Genomic DNA, 25688 nt, shown 5'->3' with positions numbered 1-25688 from the left:
TGCGGTGCCAGAACAGCCAAAGGAGGAATAAACCTATACATCGAGCAAGAGAAACATAAGCTCGATCAGATAGCTGCAAGAAACATAAGAATGTCTCTAGACAAACGTATAGCTTTCTCAAAGTAAAGCTACAGCGTCTCCGATGGAAATCGCACGAGAACAAATATGATATCCGTGATAAGGATCTACCTACTGTGCTTGTAAACAGTTCTAGTCACAGCCGGGTCCGGTGTCACAATATAGAATGCAAGTAAGCAACATGTTCACGGTAAATTTCATATTTTGTCCCTCAAAAGCAAATTCATGGAGACTTAAAAGCATATCTTGCAATAGAAATGAGCCTAAACAATGCATAAACACATGGCAAATTACAGAGGTGTCAAACTCAACGAGTCGACATGCAGATAACAGCGCAAACCATGCAGACCTATGACTTATAAAAATTTGCCATAGCACGATCTAACGGCTCAACTCCGCTTAAAATTCCTCCTTATTGCACAATATGAAGTGCCCTTCATGAACACGAGTGAAGCGACAAGAAAGGTCGAGTGACCGAACAGAGAACGGCAAATGTGCAAATGTCACGAACCGTAAAAGTCGTGTAGGCTAGTCAACCCCATTTTACGTAAATATTAAGCTTTTCCCAAAGCCAGTGGGTAGCACTGCCAACAGATCTTTTCCGGATACCAGCGTGGAAATTGCGTCTTTTTGCTCCGTTCGTAATTCGCGAGACATTCCAAGTTCACATAAACGCTTGAGAGATTCCTCGAGAGCGGAATCGAAACTAACAACATCACTTTCGACAGAGTTTGCTATGTTTCTTACCCGCACGAACGAAACGAAACTGACTGACAGACAATGAATGAGTTGCCAGTAATCGGATACCCGTGTTTGCGGAAAGAACTCTTCAAAATATTCTCTTCAATGTATTTCACAATAAACCTCACGCAAGCAAAAGGGAGTTTATCGGTAAATTTTATCCCTTATTTCACGGTTATTCAAACAAAAACTTACATATTCCACATATCAACATTGCCCAAATCCATTTGCGATAAAAACGACGGCGAAAAAGCGTTGATCTCTCTCAAAAATCGTTTTCTTGTACCTCGAAACAACTTTTTGCCATACATTTCCTTCTAGCGACTAGCAATGTTTGCCCCCTGACGATCCCAGAGTTCTTCGCGCAAACACGGGTATCCGATTACTGGCAACTCATTCATTTAGTCGCCAGCTCCAAAATTCTAGTCGCCATGGCGACTAAAATGTTCGCAACTTGGAGGGTTGCTTTTTATTATGGCGGCCATTGAAACTTTACAAGTGACGTCACAATGGTCAAGATCATCCGCCGCGCAATGAATGAGTTGCCAGTAATCGGATACCTATGGAACGCCAGAACTGTCTTATGATACTTTTTTTATTATATTGGGTGGTTATATCATTATATTGAGTAGTTATGTTATTATATTCGGTGATTAACTCATTATACTCGGTGCTTATTCCATTATACTCGGTGCTTATGTCTTTATATGCGGTGCTGTCTTCATTATATTCGGAGCTTCCCTCGTTATATTCGGTGCTTTCTTCGTTATATTCGGTGCTTCTTTCATTATATTCGGTGCTGTCTTTATTATATTCGGTGCTTTCTTCGTTATATTCGGTTCTAACTTTGTTTGGTGTTTTCTTCATTATTACGGGTACTAACACTATTATATTCGGTGCTCTCTTCCTTATATTCGGTGCTTACTTCATTATATTCGTTGCTTACTTCATTATATTCGGTGCTTACTTCATTATATTTGGTGCTTACTTCATTATATTCGGTGCTTACTTCATTATATTCGGTGCTTTCTTCGATATGATCGTCACCAGTCTTCGCAAAGGATCGTACAATTTGGAGGTAGTCTAGGGAAAGCCGGGAAAAACGGGTGTCACGAAAACTCAGACCCCGAAACCTCAGACCCCGAAAACTCAGACCCCTCGAAATTAAAAACTCAATTGTTATCACCTGAATTGCTCTATGGCCACAATGGGGCGAGATGTTTATCTTCTCCGGTTTATGTTGTCGCGTCGATCGAACGGTGAAACACAAATATTTAACTTCTCAGGTTTATCGCTGTCGCGTCGGTCAAACAGTGAAGAACTAACAAGGTTTAGAACAGCAGCCGACACTGTTTTTCAAAACACACCTTTTTTATGCAATCGTATGCAGCAAAAAAAAAATGTGTTGTTCTCTGAAACATACTCGTTTGATCGCAATCTGCTTTTGACTTTGTGTGCGTTACGTGACTGTCGGCACGTAACCCGCAGAAATTAACAAAATTTAGAAAGAAAAAAAAAAGAAAAAAAGAGTACATAGAGATAGCCATGTTTGCGTTCCAACTTATAACGGGAATAGTGAATATTTCTTACAGGAAACAGTAAGTTTCAAACCAAACACTTCTATTTCTTTCTTTTTTTTTTTTCTTTTTTTTCATACCGCTTGGATTAGCTAATTATTAAATCTGCCTCGTGGCGGGGCCTTCGCGCCAGTTTTCAATTTTCTATAAAATGTTTAAGCAAGCAACCGGAACGATGATCCTGCTGGTATACGTTGGATCAATAGTGATCTAATCGGCTTTACATATAAAATGAAGAATACAAAAGCAAAAACCGACAAAACTTCTGGTTCTTTCCGTTGTGGCAAAAACTGTGCTACTTGTCCCTACATTTCTCACGGACTTACTACATATACCTTCTTTTCTACTGGGGAAACGCGCGCCATAAAATCCAATCAGACCTGTGACACTAAAAACCTCATCTACATGATTCAATGTAACCGCTGTAATTTACAATACATAGGAGAGACGAAACGACGATTAAAAGACCGATTTAATGAACACCGCCTTACCATAGATAACCCTAACAACAAATCTAAACCTACTACAGCCGCCGAACATTTCCTGTCCTCTCCTAACCACACTGCTAACGACATGCAATTAATCCCCATCGAAAAAATCGTTTCTAACCGAGACTCTATCCGTACGGCCAGGGAAGCTTTTTTAATTCAAAAAAGCAGAACAATTGATCCTAATGGTCTGAACATCCGCGAAGAAACATATTAATTGTTTCCATTTGTTTTCTTTTATTATGTTCTTTTATCATGTTATTTTATTTTACCGTATGCTTATCTTCAATTTACACTATCTATTACTTTTGCGTATTTCCGGTATTACGTAAATATCAGCTACATAAAAACACGCACCAATGTAAAATCTTCCATTGTACCTGAAGAAGCCTGGTTTGGCCAGCCGAAATATAGTACACCTTCAAAAAAATCATTCTATGTTGTGTCGGTTTTTGCTTTTGTATTCTTCATTTCAATTTTCGTTCACTCATATTTCGAGACCAGACATGGCGGTTCAATCGGTTCGACCTTCACGTGCTTTTTACGTGTTGACTTTTTACGTGCCGACAGTCACGCAACGCACATAAAGTCAAAAAGCAGATTGCGATCAAACGAGTATGTTTCAGAGAACAACACATTTTTTTGCTGCATACGACACAGGCGGCCCAAGCTCACAATGCGAGGAGTGTTTTTTTTTTTTTAATCTTTATGCGAACGTTCAGCGCGCGAAACGTGACACGGTTACCGCCGACATCTACTATTACATAACGACCGAGTTTGGTTACGCGAAACGTGACCTTCGCCTTGCAGTATGTGGTGGTGTTGTGTTACAACGGTTTGAATTTATAAAGGTTTGTATGGGGAAAAACGGTAATCGACATTATAGCTGAAATTTCGGTATTTTTGCAATACAAATGACTCACCTCAATGCCTTGTTGTCTTTTCTATTGTCATCTCGCTTCTCAGCTCGATCCGAAGCTATTTAAGCAAGTTGTCGCTTTTTGGTTTTCCTCTACTAAGAAAGAGTAAAGGCTACACACTCGATTCTGGACTGACCCCCGCTCGAAGCGAAAAAAAAAACACTGAAATCCCGCCAGCCGCTTTCTTCGATTCAGAGCTTTGTATCGTGCGCTGTGGAGATGAATTTGGCTTGGAATTTAACTGCAAGGGAGCGCTTAAACCTGTACTATGATTCTGCGGAGGAATTGGGGCTACTGGCGGGATTTCAGTGTTTTTTTTTCGCTTCGAGCGGGGGTCAGTCCAGAATCGAGTGTGTAGCCTTTACTCTTTCTTAGTAGAGGAAAACCAAAAAGCGACAACTTGCTTAAATAGCTTCGGATCGAGCTGAGAAGCGAGATGACAATAGAAAAGACAACAAGGCATTGAGGTGAGTCATTTGTATTGCAAAAATACCGAAATTTCAGCTATAATGTCGATTACCGTTTTTCCCCATACAAACCTTTATAAATTCAAACCGTTGTAACACAACACCACCACATACTGCAAGGCGAAGGTCACGTTTCGCGTAACCAAACTCGGTCGTTATGTAATAGTAGATGTCGGCGGTAATCGTGTCACGTTTCGCGCGCTGAACGTTCGCATAAAGATTAAAAAAAAAAAAAAAAACTCCTCGCATTGTGAGCTTGGGCCGCCTGTGACTACACCAGACTTAAAACAGTTTCACGCGATGCTTCACGCACAAAATTGCGTCTTGCTGAGCTTTCAAAGTTTTCTGTGCGCAAGACAAGGTTGCGTTAATAAAGTTTTATTTATTCAAGGACCTTTCGATAAGATTCAAGGACTTCTGGAGAAAATTCAAGGACTTTTCAAGGACTTGAGCAAATTTTTCAATTTTCAAGGACTTTTCAACGGGTTCATGCTTTTTCAAGGACTATTCAAGGCCCGTGCGAACCATGGTACCCGTAATAATGAAGAAAACACCAAACAAAGTTAGAACCGAATATAACGAAGAAAGCACCGAATATAATAAAGACAGCACCTAATATAATGAAAAAAGCACCGAATATAACGAAGAAAGCACCGAATATAACGAGGGAAGCACCGAATATAATGAAGACAGCACCGCATATAAAGACATAAGCACCGAGTATAATGGAATAAGCACCGAGTATAATGAGTTAATCACCGAATATAATAACATAACTACTCAATATAATGACATAACCACCCAATATAATAAAAAAAGTATCATAAGACAGTTCTGGCGTTCCATAGATACCCGTGTTTGCGCGAAGAACCCTTCTCGGGGAGGAACGTAGACCGGACTCGTGAAAGCGGCAGAAATCGAGCCTATTCCTTCTAGCGACTTGCAATGTTTGCCCCCTGACGATCCCAGAGTTCTTTGCGCAAACACAGGTATCCGATTACTGGCAACTCATTCATCGCATGGCCCGGCGACGCGAGCAAGTTGAACACTTCGTCCTGAAATAGTCAAGCCGTCAGTTAGAATCCTCAAAAGGCACGTGAACAAAGCTTTTGTTTCTAGTTTTGTACCAGGTGCTGTACAGTTGCCGATCGTTCGCCTTTAGCTTTGGTTGGATCTTGGAATACCTTTATAACAGCAAATACCACTACTTTACGTCGCAAATGAAGGTAAAGAATGTACATGTACGCGAAATTATATCCAGCAATTAAATTATGAGCTCGAGATGGGTTGACGAGGGCCCCCGAGTCAAATGGCTCTTTAGCTTATCACACCGATAGAAATCGAGAGCGAATAAATCTAGTAGTCGTAGACAGACCTACAGCGCAGTGCGTGGAGGCACAGTATTCTATAAGCTTAATTCAGTCTCTTATGGTCTCATATAATCGTGAATTTGTCTTTCTGAGTAAACCCGTCTGTGGTTGCAATTTGCTGTACTTTAGAATTAATTGGTTATTTCGCTGGTAGATTATTGTTTCCTTGAGTTTACTATAGGCTGCAAAAGTAATTCCCGAACTTTTCCCGCCAAAATTAATGAATGTACATGTAGGTCGTATAGCTTCCAAGTCGATTATCCCGTAGCCTGTTAACCCGCAACCAGAAATTGATTAGCCCCCAACCAGAAGCCGAGTAGCCCCCGCATAAGTCGATTCGCCCTCCTTCCCTGAAAGACTTGTTTTTTAAACACAGTGAATATGTTTGTTGCCGAGCGTGTGTTGTACAATACAATTCTATCACATGCACGAACACAGACATACAGTATAATTAACACTTAATGACTGGTCCCGAGGGGAACAGTGAATTTTCTTTCCCGAGAATCTCAATGTTGAAATTTTGTTTCCCGAGGAATCTCAATGTTGAGAATCTCAACACTGAGATTCGAGGGAAACAAAATTCACTGTTCCCTAAGGGACCAGTCATTAAGTGATTTGTTATATAACACAACAAAACAAAAGCAAATTTTGAAAAAGGCGATGAGATTCCAGCTACAACATCAGGCCACTTTCAGCTGCACACTCTAAACACGTGCAACAGGGGTCAACATTTCCTGAGTAACAGTGAACTGTTTCCTGTTTGGCGTCATAGTTTTTGGGATGTTGCTCACTCATGGCATTTGGCAGTGAACAGTTTCATTGTTAGATATCATGTGACCATGAACTAGCCAATGAATGGGTGCACTGTAGCAGGAAAAATGCCAGCTATATAACAATGAGAGTTATGGGTCAAATTTTAATTTTGAAAAATAAAGTCTCCAAGGGTGATTTAATTTTGTGCGTTATGACAAACTCGATGGGAAACTCCATATTTTTACAAAATAAAGTTCCTAAGGGTGATTCATTTTTGTACCTTTTTTAACAATAAATGGCAGTTTTTAAGCCCAAATCTCAGGTCATGAAATGTTTTGCAGATCAGTGGTTCATGGCTCACTGCACGAGTGTGACTACTGAATGCAAATACATGTATGAGGCTGCTTATATATTTTTTTTATTATGTCTTGTCATTTTGACTGGCTGTAATGAATTGGCCACTCAGGAAATAATAGAAAAAGACAAAAACTGTGACTGATCAGGTCTTTTGCTGAACTTTCAGTTTATTATAATTGCTTTGTTGTATCAATCCACAATTTGGATTGTGGCTCGAAAATGATGATTGATTCTATAATTAGTCTGGTATTTGATCAAAACAAGGTCACGGATGAACGGTGATTTAATAAATTAAAGCTTTTAAATAATGGTTCTGTCACCCCATCATTTAGATGTCAAAGTCCTCAAAAGGCACATGCATAGCCAGTGAACAAAGCTTTTGTTAGGTGCTGTACAGTTGTCGATTGTTCTTTGAATGCCTTACATCAAATACCGCTACTTTAAGTTGCAAATGAAGGTAAAGAATGTACAAAAAATTATTTATATTCAACATTGAGCTCAAGCATAGAAATCAAGAGTGAATATAATCCTATTGTTTGGTATAAATCTACTAGTTGTAAACAGACATAAGCATAGTATTCTGTCTCTTAAATTGTGAATTTGTCTTTCTTAGTTTCGTCATCTGTGTTTGCAATCTGCTGTACTAAAATGTTTTCTAGAATAATTGTTTATTTTGCTGGTAGATTATTATTTCCTTGAGTTTACTATAATTACTTTTCCTGCCAAAATTAATGAATGTACAAGTAGGTCGTTTAGCCTCCAAGTCAATTATCCCCTAGCCTGTTAACCCGCAACCAGAAATCGATTAGCCCCCAACCAGAAACCAATTAGCCCCCACATAAGTCAATTCACCCTCCTTCCCTGAAAAAATACACTTGTTGCCGAGCGTATGTTTTAGAATATTATTCTATCACATGGACACAGACATACAGTATAATGAGGGTTCTGGGTCAATTTTTTATTTTGCAAAAAGGTCTCCTGAAGGGTGGTTCAATTTTGTGCGTAATGGAAAACTCCATGGGAAGCTCCATATTTTTACAAAATGACGCCCCCAAGTGTGATTCATTTTTGCACCTTTTTTACATGGCAGTTTTTGAACCCAAATCTCGGGTCATGAAATGTTTTGCAAATTTTATTTATTTTATTTTATTAGCTTTGCCTTTATGATACAAAAAAAAAATTACAATCAATATGTACACTGTAGAGGTTTGGCAGGGACATCGCAACAGCTAAGTAGCCAATTACTGCAGGCCCAGAAATAAAATATATGTAAAAAGAAAGAAAGAAAAACCACATTACATGTACATGCAGCACATTATTGGTACTGTATGTCAAGAAATCTTGTTGGAGTAGAAATCTATGGGTCATGGCTCACTGTGCAAGTGTGACTACTGTATGTAAATACGAGGCTGCTTATTGACAGTTTTTTGTTATGTCTTTTCATCTTGATCAGCTGTAATGAATTGGCTGCTCAAGAAATAACAGAAAAAGACAAAATATGTAACTGATCAGGTTTTTTGCTGAACTTTCAGTTTATTATACTTATATTATTGCTTTGTTGTATCAATCCATGATTTGGATTGTGACTTGAAAAAGATGATTGATTCTATAATCGAAGGCTTTCGTGCGAAAAGGGCATATGTGGCATTTTGGGCCAATTTTTATTTTTTGCAGGATTGAGCTAATTTTTGTCAGTCTGACTTGTTTTGACATGAAAAGCATTGTTGCATAATTGTTTTTGTTGATTTGCGCTTCATTTTCGAGAAATAATGTATACAAAAAAAACTCAGTTTTGGAGATCTTTTGTTGAGTGAAAAACAAAAGAAACCTTTGTTTTGCTAAACGAAGTCACCGAAGCATGGTATTTGCCGCTAGTTTTATTATTCATATAATTACGCAATTCTGTTACTGTTGCTTCGTTAGCGTAAGTGAATAAGGTGCTGAACTGGCCAGTGCGAGTTTGTTTAGTCGTGACACCGGTTCAATGCAAGGTCGGGGCAATTTTTTTTTTTCTGGTCTATTTCTTTACTTCTTTCAAAAATCAAAACATCTATGTAAAAAAAACCATGCTGTTGAAGCTGCTAAAAGTAACCGTTTAAGTTTGCGCCGCGTCAAAATCCACCTTGGAAGGATTCGCTCTAAAAGATGCCGCTCGGAAAACTGAGTTTTTTTGCATATGTTATTTCTCGAAAACGAAGCACAAATCAACAAAAACAATTATGCAACAATGCTTTTCATGTCACAACAAGTCAGTCTGCTAAAATGTAGCTTGATCCTGCAAAATATAAAAATTGGCCCAAAATACCACATACGCCCTTTTTTGCACGAAAGCCTTCAATTAGTCTTGTATTTGATCAAAACAAGGTCACAGATGAGGAGTGATTTTAAAAGCTTTTTAAAAAAATGGTTCTGTCACCCAATTATTTGAGATGTCAGTCAAAGTCCTCGAAAGGCACATGCACAGCCAGTGAACAAAAAAATAAAATAGCGGTTTGTCAGAAATAAGCATGAGACCAGATGTAGAAACATCAGTTTATTAATAAGAAACTTGTGTTTAAGTGTTTTTATCAATGAGAACTTTCCACTTCAGACTCTTGTCTGTTGTCCCCTTTTCTAAAACAAAGACAAACTGCGATTGCTGGCAATAGAAAACTCTCATTGCCTGCAATGTACTGGGAGTTATAATGTAACAGTATTGCTAAATTATTTTTAGGCTTTCATAGGGAAGTAGAAATATGGAGAAAGGTGAAGATGAAGTAATTCAGAAAGATGGTGAGTATTTTTTTTCAATTTACTGAACTAGGGCTCACGTAGAACATTGAAGATGAGTGATTGTGGCTGCATTTTGCTCAATGCTGTCACTATTTTTGTTTGTTTGTTGTTGTTTGTTGTTGTAGTTGTTTTCCCTTTTCTTAAAAGGAGAAGGTCACTCCAAAAACCATGTATTTTTTCCATCACCAATAAAAAGTTCACATTGAGTTGAGTTACTCACCGTTGTTTTAGCTTCTGAAGTGGATGCGATCCCAATGGAAAAGAAGTGAAAAGTTCGACACTGGGAGCCACCATTTTGAAAGGATCTTGCAGGCTAGGGCGCATATCCATGACGTCATTCTGTCCGAATTGGTGTGAAGCTCAAAGGCTGAAGCTCTTCCTTTCTGTCCTAAATTCGTTTATTCAGTTTTGTGCTAAAATGTTCCGCCCTGGGCTGTAAAACCCGAACCAAAAGGATAGGGAAAGAGGAGTGACTTTTCTTAATTTGCCTGCAAAGAAGAAAAAATTGCCAAAGAAGTAGTTTGCATAGCTATGTCGGGATCGGATGAGAGCTTCATGCAAAAAAACTCGAAAACGTGTACGTGTCGAACAAGCATTTCACAGACGACTGTTTCAAAACTGAATACTGATTTGAACTTGTGGGTGGAAACACAAGAAAGAGGTCATTGAAGAAAAATGCTTTCCGAAAATTTTTCAGCTGAAGGCACTTGTAAAGGCACGCATTACAAGTGAACGGCGCATCGCAAGGAACGAAAAGAGGTAGCTATCAGTTATACTTTTCATTTTTAAAAATATTTTTGCTCGGCAGAACTGTTGTTGACTTGATATGGTAAATATTATTTATGCGTAAGAAATTGAAGCTCCTCACTGGGCTACAGGGCTTGCATTTCAAGAAAAAAACCTTGGGTCCAGCTGGCCCCTAAGTTTTCAAGTGTGATCACCAGCACAAGTATTTTAGTCGCCAAAAATTTTCAATCCTTCAGGCTCAATATGAAAAAGATGTTAAAACGGCGTGAATCAGGGGTTTTTCATTTATAATCAGTTAGCTGCTTTTTTTCTATAATAACAGGGAAAATGGCTAAATGAAATTCTTTTCTTCATTTACCAGTCTTACCAGTATGTATAAAAAAGCTTCCATGTTGCAAGCTTTAATTCATTACTTTTCATAGCCTGGCACTAGGTTTTTCATGTTTTCATGTTCATTGATTCATAGCAACTGCATGTGTTTTCTGGAAGTGATTTTATTAAATTTCTTAGGATACTGTGGGAACTTCAAATGCTCTGCAGATTTCTTTAAAACTACAAGTCAGACTAACCCACTATGGTTTTCTTTCATCGAAAGAGTATGTTTTTCGATTTATAAATCTCTTGTGTGGGCCAAAATCAGATTGTGTTTAATAATCGGCCTTGACAGCCAGGGATGAGTTAAAATACTTATAACTTTTTAAATGCTGTCTAATTTGATTTGAAATACGTCAGAAGAAGTAGTTAATTGTACATCAGACCTATCTATATATCGACAATTAGCGATAACAAGTCCTGTTATAGTGAAATCCGATATCCACATGTAAATAATATTTTGTCTGAAATGTGTTACAATTTGTTTTCAATTTTATCACCACGATTCATCATTAATTAAGGCAGTTTTTTTTATTTACATTATTTTGGGGAATTACAATTGCTAATGAAAGCAAATCTACGGTAAAAAATGAAGCTGTAATTTTACCGCATGCTTTGTCAAGTAATGAGCTGAGTAAACATGACACGTGATACGGATAAACACACTAACAGAGCCAAGTTTCCTTCAGCTTGTTTACGCACGTAAAAGTTGTGTATACTTTTTTCTTCTATCCAAAATCTATTACATATGCTTAGCTTTCCAACAATAAAAAATTACAATTCACACAAAAAATCACATTTCACGTCAAAGACATCAATTTCACTTCACATCTTACATGTAAAGTTACTGCGTATTTCACAAGAGTCCACATAGTATATACGTGTAAAGAAACCTAGGCAAACACGTATGAGCACGAGCAAAATGTATCCAAATTTTATAAGTAAAAACAAAGACTTGTGAGGTGGAAAGCATTCGCCTGATTTAAACACACCTTTGAAAACTTGTCAGTTTCTGTGATGCCAGCTAGAACTCCCTCCACATTGAACCACCGGTAAAATAAAGATCGAGACAAATCAGATCAAAAGCACTATACTGGGGATTTGTTTAAGCAACCAATTCAATTCTGAGAGCATTTTACAATTAAAATAAACTTCCTCTTCTGCTAACTGTGTCCATTGTAATTGTACTGTAAAATGTACCTTCCATCTTGGTGACCTACTGGGCAACAAACACATTCTCTTTGCATCGGCATGGTTGCACATCTCTCACAAAGCATTTTCCAACCAATCGTTCCATTCACCTTGATTATTGTCATCTGTGGAATCACTAGCACGTTCTGGCTTCAAGAGCAGCCGTACTAAAGCTCAAAAGAACAAACACATTCTCGAACGGAATGACGTCACAGATATGTGGCCTGGCCTGCAAGATCCTTTCAAAATGGTGGCTTCCAGTGTCGAACTTTTCACTTCTTTTTCATTGGGATCACATCCATTTCAGAAGCTAAAACAACGGTGAGTAACTCAACTCAATGTGAACTTTTTATTGGTGATGCAAAAAAATACACGGTTTTTGGAGTGATCTTCTCCTTTAAGCAATGATTCAATACTGCAGTTTCCTACTCTTGTTCCTTTTCCCGACTGACTTTTCTGGCTCACTAGTTTTGAGATCTGAATCCAGCAAGTTGCATGTAAAGCATGCATGTTGTGTTGCTAGAGGCAGGAAGCAAACGTTTTTTTATCTTGTTTTTTTTTTTTTCCCAGCAGTTTCAGCACCATCTAAGTACCCTGATTTTCTGTAATCTCTGTAACATTTCCTCCTTTTTCTAATAAATAAAATAAATAAAATATCTTAATTGGCTAGTCCCCCACTGGGGTTTTCAGGGCCAATGAAACCAAACGATGAAACAAAATAATAATGAAATAAATGTAACATGGTTAAAAATCCCAACTGGCAGGGGGCAGACCAGTTGGCTATTTACATGCATGACTGAGGAGTTGAACTAGGGTCTACCGAGAAACAACTCCAGCTAAGTGGTCAGAGCGGGACTTGAACCCACAATTTCCGGACTTCAAGTCCAGCGCCCTAACCACTTGGCCACACTGCCTCCCCATTTTATTGAGAAAATTTAGAAAGAGTTAATGAGTTGGAGGATTTGCCCCCTGGCCTTCTTTTGGCTTGGATTTCTCTTTATAACTTGATACAAATTTTCGTGAAACAATTACTATGGAAGACGACAATGCAATGAGTTTGCACAGGTGCAATGCTATCTGATGCGATGTCTCATTGTGGTGACCAGGTAGAATACATGGCTTTTAGTCTTTAATTCAAAATGCCCAAGCAAACAAGTTTTTCACTTTTTAATATGGCCTTATCTGTGATGTTTTTGAATTTCCTCAGTGAAATCTTTCTAAATTTTCACAGTATATCGAGTCTGGCAGGATACAAATGTTACTCTTAAAAAAATTTGGGCTTGTAGTGGCATAGATTTCCCTGAAAAACGAGCCTCAACTAAAGTAGAATATTTACTTACATGTTACCAATCTGGCAAACTTCACTGAATTTCAACAAGGGAAATAGGAGAAAATGCTCTGTCAGTTATGCTTTTTGCTGTCATGCAAATGCCACAAAATATTGAAAAACATTGACATTAATTTTCCGTTGAGCATGTGCGAATTACTATTTAATAAAGCTTTCATTGTCATCCTGTAAGTGGTTGTAAAGCTATAGGGAGGGACTCTAAGTTAAAATCATAGTCTGAATGTTTGAATTAGTTTCTCTTGTTTTTGTTTTTGATTTTCGACGAAAATATTTATAGATGCAAGCAGTCAGCATGTGGATCATCCTATCACCTCCATACAAGAAGAACCACACACCTCAAAAAAAAGAACAGCTTCAGAAGCCTTTACATATAAAGGTTTGTTGTAAGCTCTAATGTTGAGGTTCTGTGGTTAAGAAAAAGACTTCGGACTTCATTCAGTGATCATTTATGGTATAACAGTTAAGTTGCAACTGAGGATGGCATGTCATAATTAACCATCTGTGCTTGAAAAAAAGTGGAGAAGTCCCGTGGTAGCTCCTGCACGGTATGACCTATGCCATGACCTTGACATGTAATAGTGCAAGGTTGATCAGTTGCCAGGCTTGGTCATTTTCGATTATCTTCTTAGGAATTTCTAACACTCTGAATTGAACATTGGTAACCTGCTGTAATATTGTAATTACTGTAAGTTGCAATAAAGTGTGTATCACAGTGTCAGCATACAGTCTCCTCGTGTAAGGACATTTTTCAAACTAATAAGTTGGGCAATGAAAACCATTTTTCCTTTGTTCTGTAAAACTGTAGATGTTATTACAGTGTCAGATGATGAAGAGGAAGAGGAAGAAACTGGTTTCAAACTCAGCAAGTTGGAAGAAGTCGGTGGAGGTGAAACTGATGGTGTTATGGAAGGTATTATTTTTTTGATGCAATAATTTATTTTTAAAATATTGTGTTAATACATGTATGTACATGGACACTGTAAACGTCTTTTTAACTGAAGATTCATTTATATTATACAAAGTCATGTTCCTTGTCACAGAAGCAAAACCTGTGATGTGCGATACAGGAATGGCATGCTTGCATCCTGCACTGTCACAGTATATGTGTACATCACTTGTGGCTGCTATGTCGTCTGGCTATGTTAGCATGTCGGGCATCATTTTCCCTGTGTGGTGACGGGAGACATCTGCACCTTTGTGTCGTAAACCAGGGATGTGTATCATTTTGAATTTGTGGCGCGATGTCGTCTTTTTTAGGTTTCGAAGCCTGGCAGTGCAGGTTGAGATGAAATTCAAAAACTCCGCTTGCCCTTAGGCAAGCTGTAATTTCATCTTACTAACCCAACTCTCTGAGGAGCTAGCCCGAAATTAAATTATTAATAAGGATAATTTAATCAATTTAATATGCAAAAGTAATGTTAATTAATAATACGGAGCTTAGATGAACTGATTCTCTTTGATTTCCCTTTTGAATTAAAACTTTTACAATAAAACAATTAGAACACAATGTGTGGTTCTAGAAAATATCAATACCCCCACTGAGGGTTCATTTCCAGTTTGACCCCTACCCCCCACGATTTTCCATTCAATGGGGTTTTACGATACTCCTGTCATCCCCTGGAATCTCCATGACTTTTTTACTTGGGTCCCCCTACCGCTTGGAAATTTCATATCCATAAATAACGAGACTTAAGTCATTCGTTTTAATCTCCTAAGTACAGTAATAAAATTTAGCCATAGCTATTCATGCTTATACTGTCGATGAAGACACAAGGCGTCATATTTTTTCACAAACAATTGTAAACCTTGATTTGGTCACATGACTTAGGCTATTTTATAATAATATGGCATCCTCGTCTCGGAGAGGCGATGGTCAGCACATCAGTGTCAACAGGCTCTTGAGTGACTCAAAAGCCGGATTCTTGAGTGGCAGTCTTCTTTGTCGTTCCTTTCTCGCTGCCCGCTTGATTGTCGCCTCGGCCCTGGCCTTCGTCTCGGCCCTGGCCTTCGTCTCGGCCCTGGCCTTCGTCTCGGCCCTGAGTGCCCCCTCCTTCACACTGTGACGCCACGCAGCGCAGTCTTGCGCGAGGACCTCCCAGGTATTGGGATTGAATTCAGCGAGTCGCAGGTCATGCTTGCAAACATCCTTAAAGCGAAGGAGAGGTCGACCCACGCGTCAGGCACCCTCCCACAGTTCCCCGTAGAGGACTTGCCTTGGCAGGCGATCGGGTTCCATACGGTGAACATGACCGAGCCACCGTAGGCGTCTTTGGATGAGTAGTGTAGGGATGCTCAGCATGTCGGCTCGTTGAAGAACATTGGCGTTGGAGACTCTGTCCTGCCATTTGATCTGAAAGAGGCGCCGAAGGCAGCAGACGTGGAACCCGTTGAGCCGTTTCTCTTGTCTGGCGTATGTGGGCCATGCTCACTTCCGTAAAGGAGAGTGGAAAGGACACAAGATCGGTAGACTTGCAGCTTGGTCCTTTCGCTCAACAGGTCGTTAGTCCACACTCTCTTGTTGAGTTTGGCCATAACGCCGGCTGCCTTGGCGATCCTTGAACTGATCTCAACATCTAGCAACGCCTTGCTTGACACTGTTGACCCTAGGTAAGTGAAAGAGTCCGCGACCTCCAGTTCAGTGTTGTTGATGGTAATGACGGGAGGTGTCTCTGCATCTTGGGCTAGGATGTTTGTCTTCTTTAGACTGATGGTAAGGCCGAACTCCTTGCAGGCGTGAGACAGCTTATCAACCAAGCGTTGAAGGCCTGCCTCGCTGTGGGATGCCAGGGCAGCATCATCCGTGAACAACAGCTCGTGTATGAGCACTTTAAGAGTCTTGGTTTTGGCACGGAGCCTGGCAATGTTGAAAAGCTTGCCATCTGACCTCGTCCGAATGTATACACCCTCCGAGCAATCGGCAAAGGTGTAGTGGAGTAACATCAAGAAGAAAATCCTGAACAGGGTTGGCACCAAAACGCAGTCCTGCTTTACTCCACTGCTGACTGGGAAGGCATCCGAGGTGGCTCCATCAAAGCAGATGGTGCTCTCCATGTCCTTGTGGAAAGCGGTGATGAGGGCAAGGAGTTTTGGTGGGCAGCCGATCTATTTTATAGTACATTAGTTACAGAGATATTCACTAGGTCAGGAGTAAAGCTGCTGGGTAATGAAAGATTAAGGCTCTGAGATTTAATTTTCAAAAAAATGACCGTGGAAAATTTTAGACGTAAATTCATGTCCTGTTATTAACAATGAGTTAACAACTTTGGCCGCTTACATAAGTAGGCAATAAAGTTGACAACCATTTGGCAGTAAATGGGACTAAGGTTGTTGGGTGCTCCCTGGTAAGTCTAAGGGTGGCAGCAACACACCCTGTAAATAGGTACATGATAATAGGGATGGTAGCAACATACCCCGCAAGTGATGGATGAGCCAACAAGTGTGGCGCATGCCACACCTGGAAATAAGGGATGAGCCAAAGAATGTGGCGCATGCCACACCCGGTTTGATATAAGCCTGAGGTGGGGTCAGGGTCCCACCCGGCCTGCTACTTAAGTTGCTTAAATTTTACCTTTTACTCTATCTTAGAAAAAAAAATTTCTATTGTTTCACTTTCTCTCACGAGCTGTCTGTTGAACACAATGTGTGAAGTTTGCCCTTAGGAAAAAAAGAAATAATATATAGATTTAGGCCAGCCTAAAAGCGGAGCTCCTCAGTTATTTTTCGGAATGTTGTTACTAATGAAAATAATCCAACATGTATGAGGTAAATTGCGAATGATTTAATAGTTTCAGCCGGAACTAGTATTACATCAGCAGATCGAGGTGAAAGATGGTGTGATTATGAAATATAGAGCCATGATTTCAAGGATTTCTGGGAAGCCACCAAAAATCTTGATCACATAACAGAACTGTCTTCTGTGCTTTTTGGTGGCATTTCTTGTTCTTTCCTACCTTATTCAGAAAGACAAGGCATTGATATTAATCATTATATTCTTCCTTAGTTAACATGGGGATTCCCACACAAAAGAAGTTTACACATTTTTGTTGTTGTGGGGACTGATTAAAATGCAGTGGTTAAAATATACTCAGTCCCTGAATCTCTACCAAATGTAATCTCACAGAAATACCAAAACAGTATACATATGTGAAAAGTTGGAAAGTTTTGTTTTCTAACTTCTCCCCAAAGATACATTTAGCCATCTTCACTATTGTATGCAGTCTACTCCTGCTGGAAGGGTTCGCAATAAGCAAAATCACCCTTGCATGAATGGTAATTACGATATTTTTGTTTGCTGGTTATGAATACTTGCATAGGCTTCTAATAATAATTTTATTATTCAATTTCAATGTGATTTGTTCTTTTTCTCGACTGGCATTGTGGACTACAAGAGCTGTTATTGGGTTCCATTAATTAATTTTGCTATGATTAAATTATACCAAGAATTATCAGTAAGCTAAGAGGAAATTATATTATGTACATGTATTTTGTCTGCACTACACAACCAAATGCACTCAAAGGTTATCAGGCATAGGTACATTTGTCAGAAGAGCCCAGCATATCCAAGATATGTTTTGATTGACACATCACTTAAGATAATTTACAGCAAAATGGATAAAAAATACATCAATATCCTATATGCACCAAAGCCAGACATGGGGTTATAAGGCAATCATTTAAACAACAGATTGAAATAATTTATAAATTAGAGCACACTATTTCTACAACAGAATGGAACAAATTAACCTTATCGGACATTGCGAATGGCAAGGCTGTCTGTAGAATGTCACAAATTTCTCAACCCTTTCTTTCTACAAAAATGCTAATCCTGCAACTTTGCTTAAGACCCAGTTCTCCATTTCATGTTGGCAAAATATCAATTTATGCCTTGTCCAATGCAGATTATCACAAAATTGATTTAAAAGGTCAATAAATATCATTTTAAAGCCAAAAAGCCAATTATTTAAATAAACCATGAGTAAATTATCTCTAAGAAAAACTGATTAATTTAACAGGCACTTAAAAATAATTAGTTAATATGTGTTTCTTAATAATGTAATGCAGTGCATCTGTCACAATGTTGCAGCTATGATATTACTACACACAGGATGGGTTGCAGAACTGAACCTCCAAGTCAGTTTATTCAATGAACTTGGTGCAGAATTTATAATCCCATCAAGTTGTCTGTAAATACAGAGAAACCAAACAAAGCATTACAATCATAAGTAAAGAATTACTGAACTCTTTTACATGTATGAACAGGGTATGTTCCATTAATATTGGGGATCTCTCAGAAGCTGCATCCATGATAAATTAATTATTTGTTCCCAGATGCATTTGTTTATAGAACTTTTCACAGATTAATATATCTGTCATAACAGTGATCTCTGTGGTCTACAACAATTAGTACACAAGAAAAATACACTCAGTAAGATATTTTTTACAATAAAAATCAATGTCTATAAGCAATCATAAGGACCTTAAATTTATATTTCCTCAGAAATATCTCACCAGGCCATGGTTGCTTTGAAAATCTTTGATGTTTTAATACAGGCTGACCATCTGTAAACTGTTCATATATTGACTGACTGGAACAGGCATGTAATTCCTTCCTTTGATATACAGTGTACTTCATTGTTAGTTGTTTACTGAGTGTTAGTAGTGAATCAAATGCTAGGGGTTGGTTACTCCAACTCTCACAGTGGCAGGCTCTGCCCTGAGATACAAAGCAAACTTACATAACTGTTATGAACTTCGTGACTTGCTTTCGAGAGCAAATGCAATTTGCTTCAAACAAGAAACTGGAACATTGCAAGTTACAACAATGTGCACAGTCCCAATCACAGGGTCATCCAGGCTGTTTGGTTGTACATATAACTGTACAACTGTATATGAGTTCAGCTTCCAGAAGGAAATCAGAGTTTGTCAGGATAAATACTGATGTTCTTGCTTACTCAATGAATGAATGTGCAGTTCCAGAAGATATTCACACCCAACACCCATTCATGGCCAGTCTTTAGAAATTCCAAATTAAAGTATCAGGAATCAAGAACTCTAATAGAGAAAAAACCTCCATGTGGGGTATGAATCTTTTCTTGAAGAAAACAATGTCTGAGAAATCATTAATTACAAAATAATGTTTAAGAAACATCTTACCTTTCAGAGAATTTTGTAATCTACACTGTCTGGCCAGTTCATATATTTGACAAGTTGACACTGGGCATGTTTGTAAATTTGTGCACTTCAACATCACATTACTATGTAGTAGCACTGGTCAACTAAAAACAGCATAATTTGGTTAATTAATATACACTGTACATTATTAGGTTGAAATATTGGTGTAGATTGTTGCACATCAACAGATACAGAAACTATTTGCACCTGAATCATAACAAGTGGAAAATCATGCATGAGACATTTACATGTACATGTAGCAGCCCTCCACCTCAGAACCATCACAGAGATGACATGATATTTTTAAACTCTGAAATTTCAGATTATTCAAGATTAACATATGCACATACATCATCTGGGGCAACCCTAAAACACTGAATTTGGAAACCGAAATCTGGAATCCAGAATCTGGAATCTGGAATCCGGAACCGAAAACCAGAATCTGGAATCCAGATATTATGAATGATGATTGAAATAATTCACTTCAGCAATGTCTAATAAATAAATATGAGCAAAAATTGTTTTGTTGTTATTTATTTTCTTGGCTTTACTTCAGCAACAGACTAATTGCTAAAAAATTATTGACCAGTTCTGAACAACCCTTAGCTATATATCTGGCCCGGTTGTTCAAAAGCTGCATAAAGCTATCCATTGGGTACATCACTATCCAGTCAGGGTTACTGATTTTTTGGGTGGATAGAGTTACTCATAGCCTGCGAGCAGGCTCTAGTATCTGTCTCTAGTGTCTGAGTAGGCTAAATAGGTGTCTAGTGTTTTTCTCCATTGGCATGTCACCAAGAGCCTTCATGTGGCTTTGCCACTCACGCCCCCAGCCCAAACACGAGAGCCTGCTCATAAGTTAAGTTACCCATCTTTTGTTCAAGCTGGCCCTGGTGAGAGCCCGGTTCTTGTCTAGATCAAATTGTTCTGAGAAGACTGGTGAGCAGCACATTAACAACAATCTATTATAGGCTATTGCAGTGAGTTTCTGGCAGTCTTTTAGCATCTTTTAATAACATGTGGTCTGATCTGTTAGCAAGTGAGAAGCAGACGGAAGTAAGTGTGCAACATTTCTACAAATTGTTTTAATATGATGGCTGCCAAGAATATGAAATGCTGATTTGTCACAGTATCAGTCTGGAAATTGTGTTAATCTGGAATTGGTCTTGTATCTGTTGGAAAAATCAAATTTCATATTTAGACCAGACGGGTTAGCCTTTGGACTTCGAAAGTGGGGGGGCCTGACTGTCAATGTACAGGGGGCTGCCACTGACGGATATCCTGTTCTCTATGACATTTTCTTTCTTGTTCAGTATTTACTAGACATCAAGGATAAATTTATACTTCCGGTAAATTGAAGATCACTTATTGAACAAAATGGCAATTACCAGCAAGCTTATTTTAGACGCTCTCGAGGTGTTGGGAATAAAATTAAGACGCACTTTATTGAGATTCTCATAATCATAGCCCTGGCTAGAAATAAAGGTTGCACGATTTCAACAGACAGGGAATTTTTGTTTCAAAAAAGGTTAAGTTTGAGGTCCTTTTTACTTGGCAGCTTACTTTTTACCATCGAAAGGCTAAGCAAAACAATTTTCGCGTATTTGAAGAACTTATTTTCTTTGATTTGTGGATTCCGGTTTCCGGTTTCTGGATTGCGGTTTTTGGTTCCGGATTCCGGATTCCAGTTTCTGGGTTTTAGGGTTGCCCCCATCTTTAACAGACTGTTTGCTTCACATTCAGTTTACACATGGCTGTTATCCAGCATAGGCAGACTTATAAGTTTTCCTTCAAAAATATATTGCAACAACTATTGCATCTTTTATTACCTATTCTTGTGATGAAATGACACAAAATCCAAGAACAAGAAGTCATAAGCATAAAACTAACTTACGTGGTGCTTACGGTTCCTCTTACTGTCTACATATGCCGTCCATAAACTGGTGATGCCTGGACAATGTACTCATTATTTTTCTGATCACACCTTTTAAAACGTCACTGTTATATAATTTGTCCTGAAAAAGCAACACATGAAATGTTATGCCTTTGGCACTCACCAAATACCTTTACATGATGCATAATGTACACCATATCAACATTCACAATAGATCGTTTTCACTGTCACGCAATAAAAAAATAAATCGAAAACCATCCTTTGGAAAAAGCTATGAAATTATGATGTTATAGAAGGTAACTAAATGAGACACTTCTCCAAGTTTTAGGCCTGTACGTTCCCCCAAACTTCAGATATTCGTCGAAATGTTTCGCAGACATTTACAGAGCACAGTATGAAAACGCCATGTTGGTGTACCTCCGTGGTACACCAATATGGCGGCCGGAAAATAGAGTAAACATCTGGAACTTTCTTTGGCTATCTAGGCGACTGATTATCAGTGCTGATCAAACAAGCATTTACATAAGCACTTTTCCTAATGCTCGAACTTCTAAAAAAGTTCAAAATCATGAGATAAGTATATATTTTTCGACGAACTCGATCATAGCCTTATGTCACGCACCTCCATAACCCTGAAATTCAAAATGCTCTGGATTCCAAACGAAGCACGTTATTGAGCTGTAAAATTGTAAACAGATATAAATATACCGCCTCTTATGCCTGACGAGGATAAAAACTTTGGAGGTTCTTTAGTTTTGGATTTTAGAAAGTGATGACGTCACGTGAAAACGATGTATTCTTTTTACTTTCATTGTAACTCTTTTGGGTCATTTTCCCTCACTTGAAGACAGGACTTCCACATTAGGTGATAATTTGCCTCTGGAATCTCTATGAATTCGCAGGGAGTGATAACAATTAAATCGTGACTAACTTTAGCAAAGGAGGCGTTCAAATGTCAGATTTTAATGCTAAGTTTATACAGTAACTTTACATTACTCTTCGTATATATATATAACCTCTTAATTATTGCACCTATAGACAGAAGGTGTGCTGGGGGAAGAAATGTTCTAAACTTTCTGAACTTTTCCCCCTTACCTGTAATAGGATGACTATTATGAACTACGGTTTGTAACCAACACCAACATCAGGTTATGTATACACATGTATATTTTGTTGTCGTCTGTAATCATAAAAAAATAAAAATTTAAAATCCTCCATAAAGTTCATACTCAATAACACTGCTACATGTAGCGCTGTTACTGGAAATCAGTTGAAGTGAAACTGTTGAAACAGCTCTGTCAAAATTGTTTCTAACAGTTAAGGCAGGATAACAGAATATACATGTAGCACACAGCAAAGGCTAGAGATACACACATGTTAGTTACCAGTTAGGATTTGGTGAGCTTCTGTGCTGTAGGTATGGTGGAAAATAATAGATTATCAGAAATGAAGGTTCCTGAGACATCTTGACAGCACTGAGAGGAATTAATATATAAATTCACAAAATAAGGAGAAGTTCTTGCCCTGTCCAGTTCTCTGTAATAAAAATATCATTTACATACAAGTCATTTATTATATATGGTTTGTGTTTAAAGCTGATATAATGCACACTCTGATTGGCCAATTCCAGTGCATTATTTATATTTACACGGTATACCTCGGTAAAATGATAAAACATTGCGTGCGACTAAAATAAAAAAATGTAAAAAATAAAAATAAAAATAAATGCCTAATTCATAACAATTTAAAATACTCAACACTAAAACGAATGTAATTCTTTACTTGAAAATTATTCTCCCGTAATGCCCATGGGCCAATTACAGGCATGCTAAAAAGTCCTAACACAAAGTAAAAGGAAATTAACAAAACTATTGCTTTTTTCCGGAAAATTGTAGCGACTGAAGACAATGATGGAACACTCTGAGAGTGCATTCTATCAACCTGATGAGATAAAATTTAAGGAGAATAGAGAATTCACAAAGTTATATCACAAACGAATTGGTACAGGAGAGGACAAAGGAAACTGTACAGCCAGGAAGAAACTGAAACTTTCTTCGACGAGCAAAAAAGTATCCATGCACAACAAAGAAAACAGTCAGTGACATTCATTTAATAAGTTAGTTAATAAAAAATTAGTGTGAAAAAGAGAGCAGAGAGAAAGAAAGTGGAGATAGGAGAATGCTCTCTCCCACTAAATTGTGTATATATTTATACAAAAGTTATTCTTATTACCGAGAAATGGTTAGGGCAAGAACTTCTATTACACTGTTCAATTTACCGAGTTAATTAGTACCATCTCACTTTTTGGGAACATTTCCATATTAAATGTAAATACCGCATTGGGGAATAACCTCTTATTAAGAAAATAGGGTCCATGTACCCCCAACCAAAAGCAATGGCACAAATAAAATGAAATAGCCAATCAAAATCAAAGCAGAGCTTTATTTGCAGACAGTATTGCCATGCATAATCGTCTACTCGACATTTTGGACTATATAAGCATTTCACCAAACCGAACTAATTGGACAGACAACAAAATAAAACGAGGAAATCTACATTATAAACACAAGATGCATATCACTACATCTGAGCTCGAGTATCAACAGCAAATCCCTTCTCAATGAAAGGTGACCGAATAAAAGAGAGGATAAAGAAAATTCGTTTAAGCTTGCAGTGTTAAAGTTTAAAAATTATTCACGCTTAAATTTGATCGAATATTACTGAGAGTCTGTATTTTTGCCGACGGCTTAATTTAGCTTTGCGGTCATTTTATTGGCAGTGGCTTTACCAGTCTTCAACCAAATTAACCTCGGAATTCACAAAAGCAAACCGAATAAATTGAACTAACAAAACAAGGAAATCTCCATACTTTGTAATCACAATATGCAAATATTCACATAGGAACAAAAGTAAATTTAGCAAATCCTGTTCGCTTCGGCTTAAAAAGGTTTGTAGACCTTTCTTGGTTTTCAACAACAACAGAAGAAAAAATTTTAGCAGTCTACGAAGCGGCAGTGCTAACTAACACAGAGAAAACTTCAAAACTCGCCCGGCCGTGTTTACAAGTACGGTTTTGGTTAAGCTTATTTTTAGACGTGAGGTTATAAGCTTAAGTTGACGACGAAAATCGACAGAAAACTTTATTTGTGTACAACTTACAGCAACCTCCAAAGCGACCCACGTGTTATTGTTTAGAGACGAGCGAAATTAAAACGATGCAATTTTTAAAATCTCTTACTGCATGGCTTCAAATAAGGAAGACTTTTAATGGATTCCAATTGAAAATAAGCTTAGCTAAGCTTATGTCGCAGAGGCAACTTGTTAATTTTCATAGCAAACGCAACAACAAAAGTCACTTACCGCAAGTTGGCAATTCAGTTCGGCCAGTGTAAATCTTCCAGGCAGAAACTTGCAGCAAAGGTTGTGAAGACTGAACTGAAGTTATATTTTCGATAGATCAAAGAATCAACCACTTCTTTCCGCTACGTTTACTGTTGTAATTTCTCTAAAACACTCGGGTACGTTTGATTTCTCTTGTTCATCACCTGACCAAATCATGTGACTTTTGAATTTTCTTGCACGGCTGAACAGCATCACGTTCGCGCGAATTTTGAACTTGGCCATGGAGAGTTCGGCAGTCTTCTGAATCAATTGTCGGGTACTTTCGCCTCCTTTCTATAGCCCTCGTTAGCTTTGGTTCACGGCATTGTTCGGTATTATTTCACCTCCTTTCTCTAGCCCTTGACTAGCTATAATTCACGGCATTGTTCAGTACTGTTTCGCCTCCTTCCCCAGCGCTGGCCCACTCTGTCTTTTTCGCGATCTTCTTCGCTACTTCTTTGCCTGTTAATTCGTGCTTGTTTTTTGCTTCAGTGCAACCCTGTCTTAAAAACATTAGATCAACCTCCGCTATCGTTTTTCTTTAAAAATCCCGCCAAGAAAAATGGCATTCTCCCGCTATAAACCGAGGGTGCATGTCTCTGTCAACCTATTAGCTGGAGTATGGCGCCATCTTGCGCGACTCCGTCGTCGTCGTCGTCGTCGCCGTCGTCGCCGTCGTGCGTACGCGCCCACGAGCAATACCGCTAGCCATAATAACCATGAGAAAATCAACTCATGGGTTTCCTTTTCTTCCCTATATGGGTATGGGGCTCCGCTAAAAAAAAGCAACAGTGTTTCACTCATGCCCACTTCATGCTTGCCCGTCGGGCAACCTGTGATAAGACAGCACTAGCCCAACCGATGTTTCACTAGTCCCGGGCTATCGGACAGCCTTTTCGTCTCACCCTGTGGTATCAGAGATGTCCTCTAGGGACTGGTCACCAAACACCTTCAGTAGGGGCTTTTGCTTCACGGTGATTATTTGGTCAATACAACCCAGGATAAAGAAGCTTGCCTTGTCAAGGGTGTCAGCTATGGCAAGTGCTTCTCTCTCCACTAGT

At 38.5% G+C, this 25688-nt stretch overlaps 2 long non-coding RNA genes and 1 pseudogene across 4 annotated transcripts in view; 1 reads left to right on the top strand and 2 right to left on the bottom strand.

The window, feature by feature from the left end:
- Window positions 1-6919: 6919 nt before the first annotated feature.
- The window catches only part of LOC110064211 (uncharacterized), a 38008-nt pseudogene continuing 19239 nt past the window's right edge, over window positions 6920-25688 (top strand). Inside the window, exons 1-4 of the transcript XR_016207166.1 lie at window positions 6920-7208; window positions 9465-9523; window positions 13459-13557; window positions 13987-14091. The product of XR_016207166.1 is annotated as an uncharacterized LOC110064211 (transcript). The remainder of the gene's footprint in view (window positions 7209-9464; window positions 9524-13458; window positions 13558-13986; window positions 14092-25688) is intronic.
- LOC149111880 (uncharacterized) lies at window positions 17492-19597 on the bottom strand. 2 transcript variants are annotated; one of them, XR_016207168.1, is made up of 3 exons: window positions 19335-19597; window positions 18690-18894; window positions 17492-18362 (listed from the first exon to the last, which is right to left on the bottom strand). It is a non-coding gene; the product is annotated as an uncharacterized LOC149111880 (long non-coding RNA). The 2 variants fall into 2 exon arrangements; XR_016207167.1 differs by having other exon boundaries at window positions 17492-18894.
- LOC149111879 (uncharacterized) lies at window positions 22067-24686 on the bottom strand. Its single transcript, XR_016207170.1, has 2 exons — window positions 24607-24686; window positions 22067-22426 (listed from the first exon to the last, which is right to left on the bottom strand). It is a non-coding gene; the product is annotated as an uncharacterized LOC149111879 (long non-coding RNA).

The sequence above is a fragment of the Orbicella faveolata genome, unplaced genomic scaffold (assembly GCF_042242905.1).
Source record: "Orbicella faveolata isolate gen_17 unplaced genomic scaffold, um_ofav_v1 contig_2, whole genome shotgun sequence".
Lineage (NCBI taxonomy): Eukaryota > Metazoa > Cnidaria > Anthozoa > Scleractinia > Merulinidae > Orbicella > Orbicella faveolata.
The sequence above is the reverse complement of the archived record's forward strand: the minus strand, read 5'-3'. Positions and strand labels throughout refer to the sequence as shown.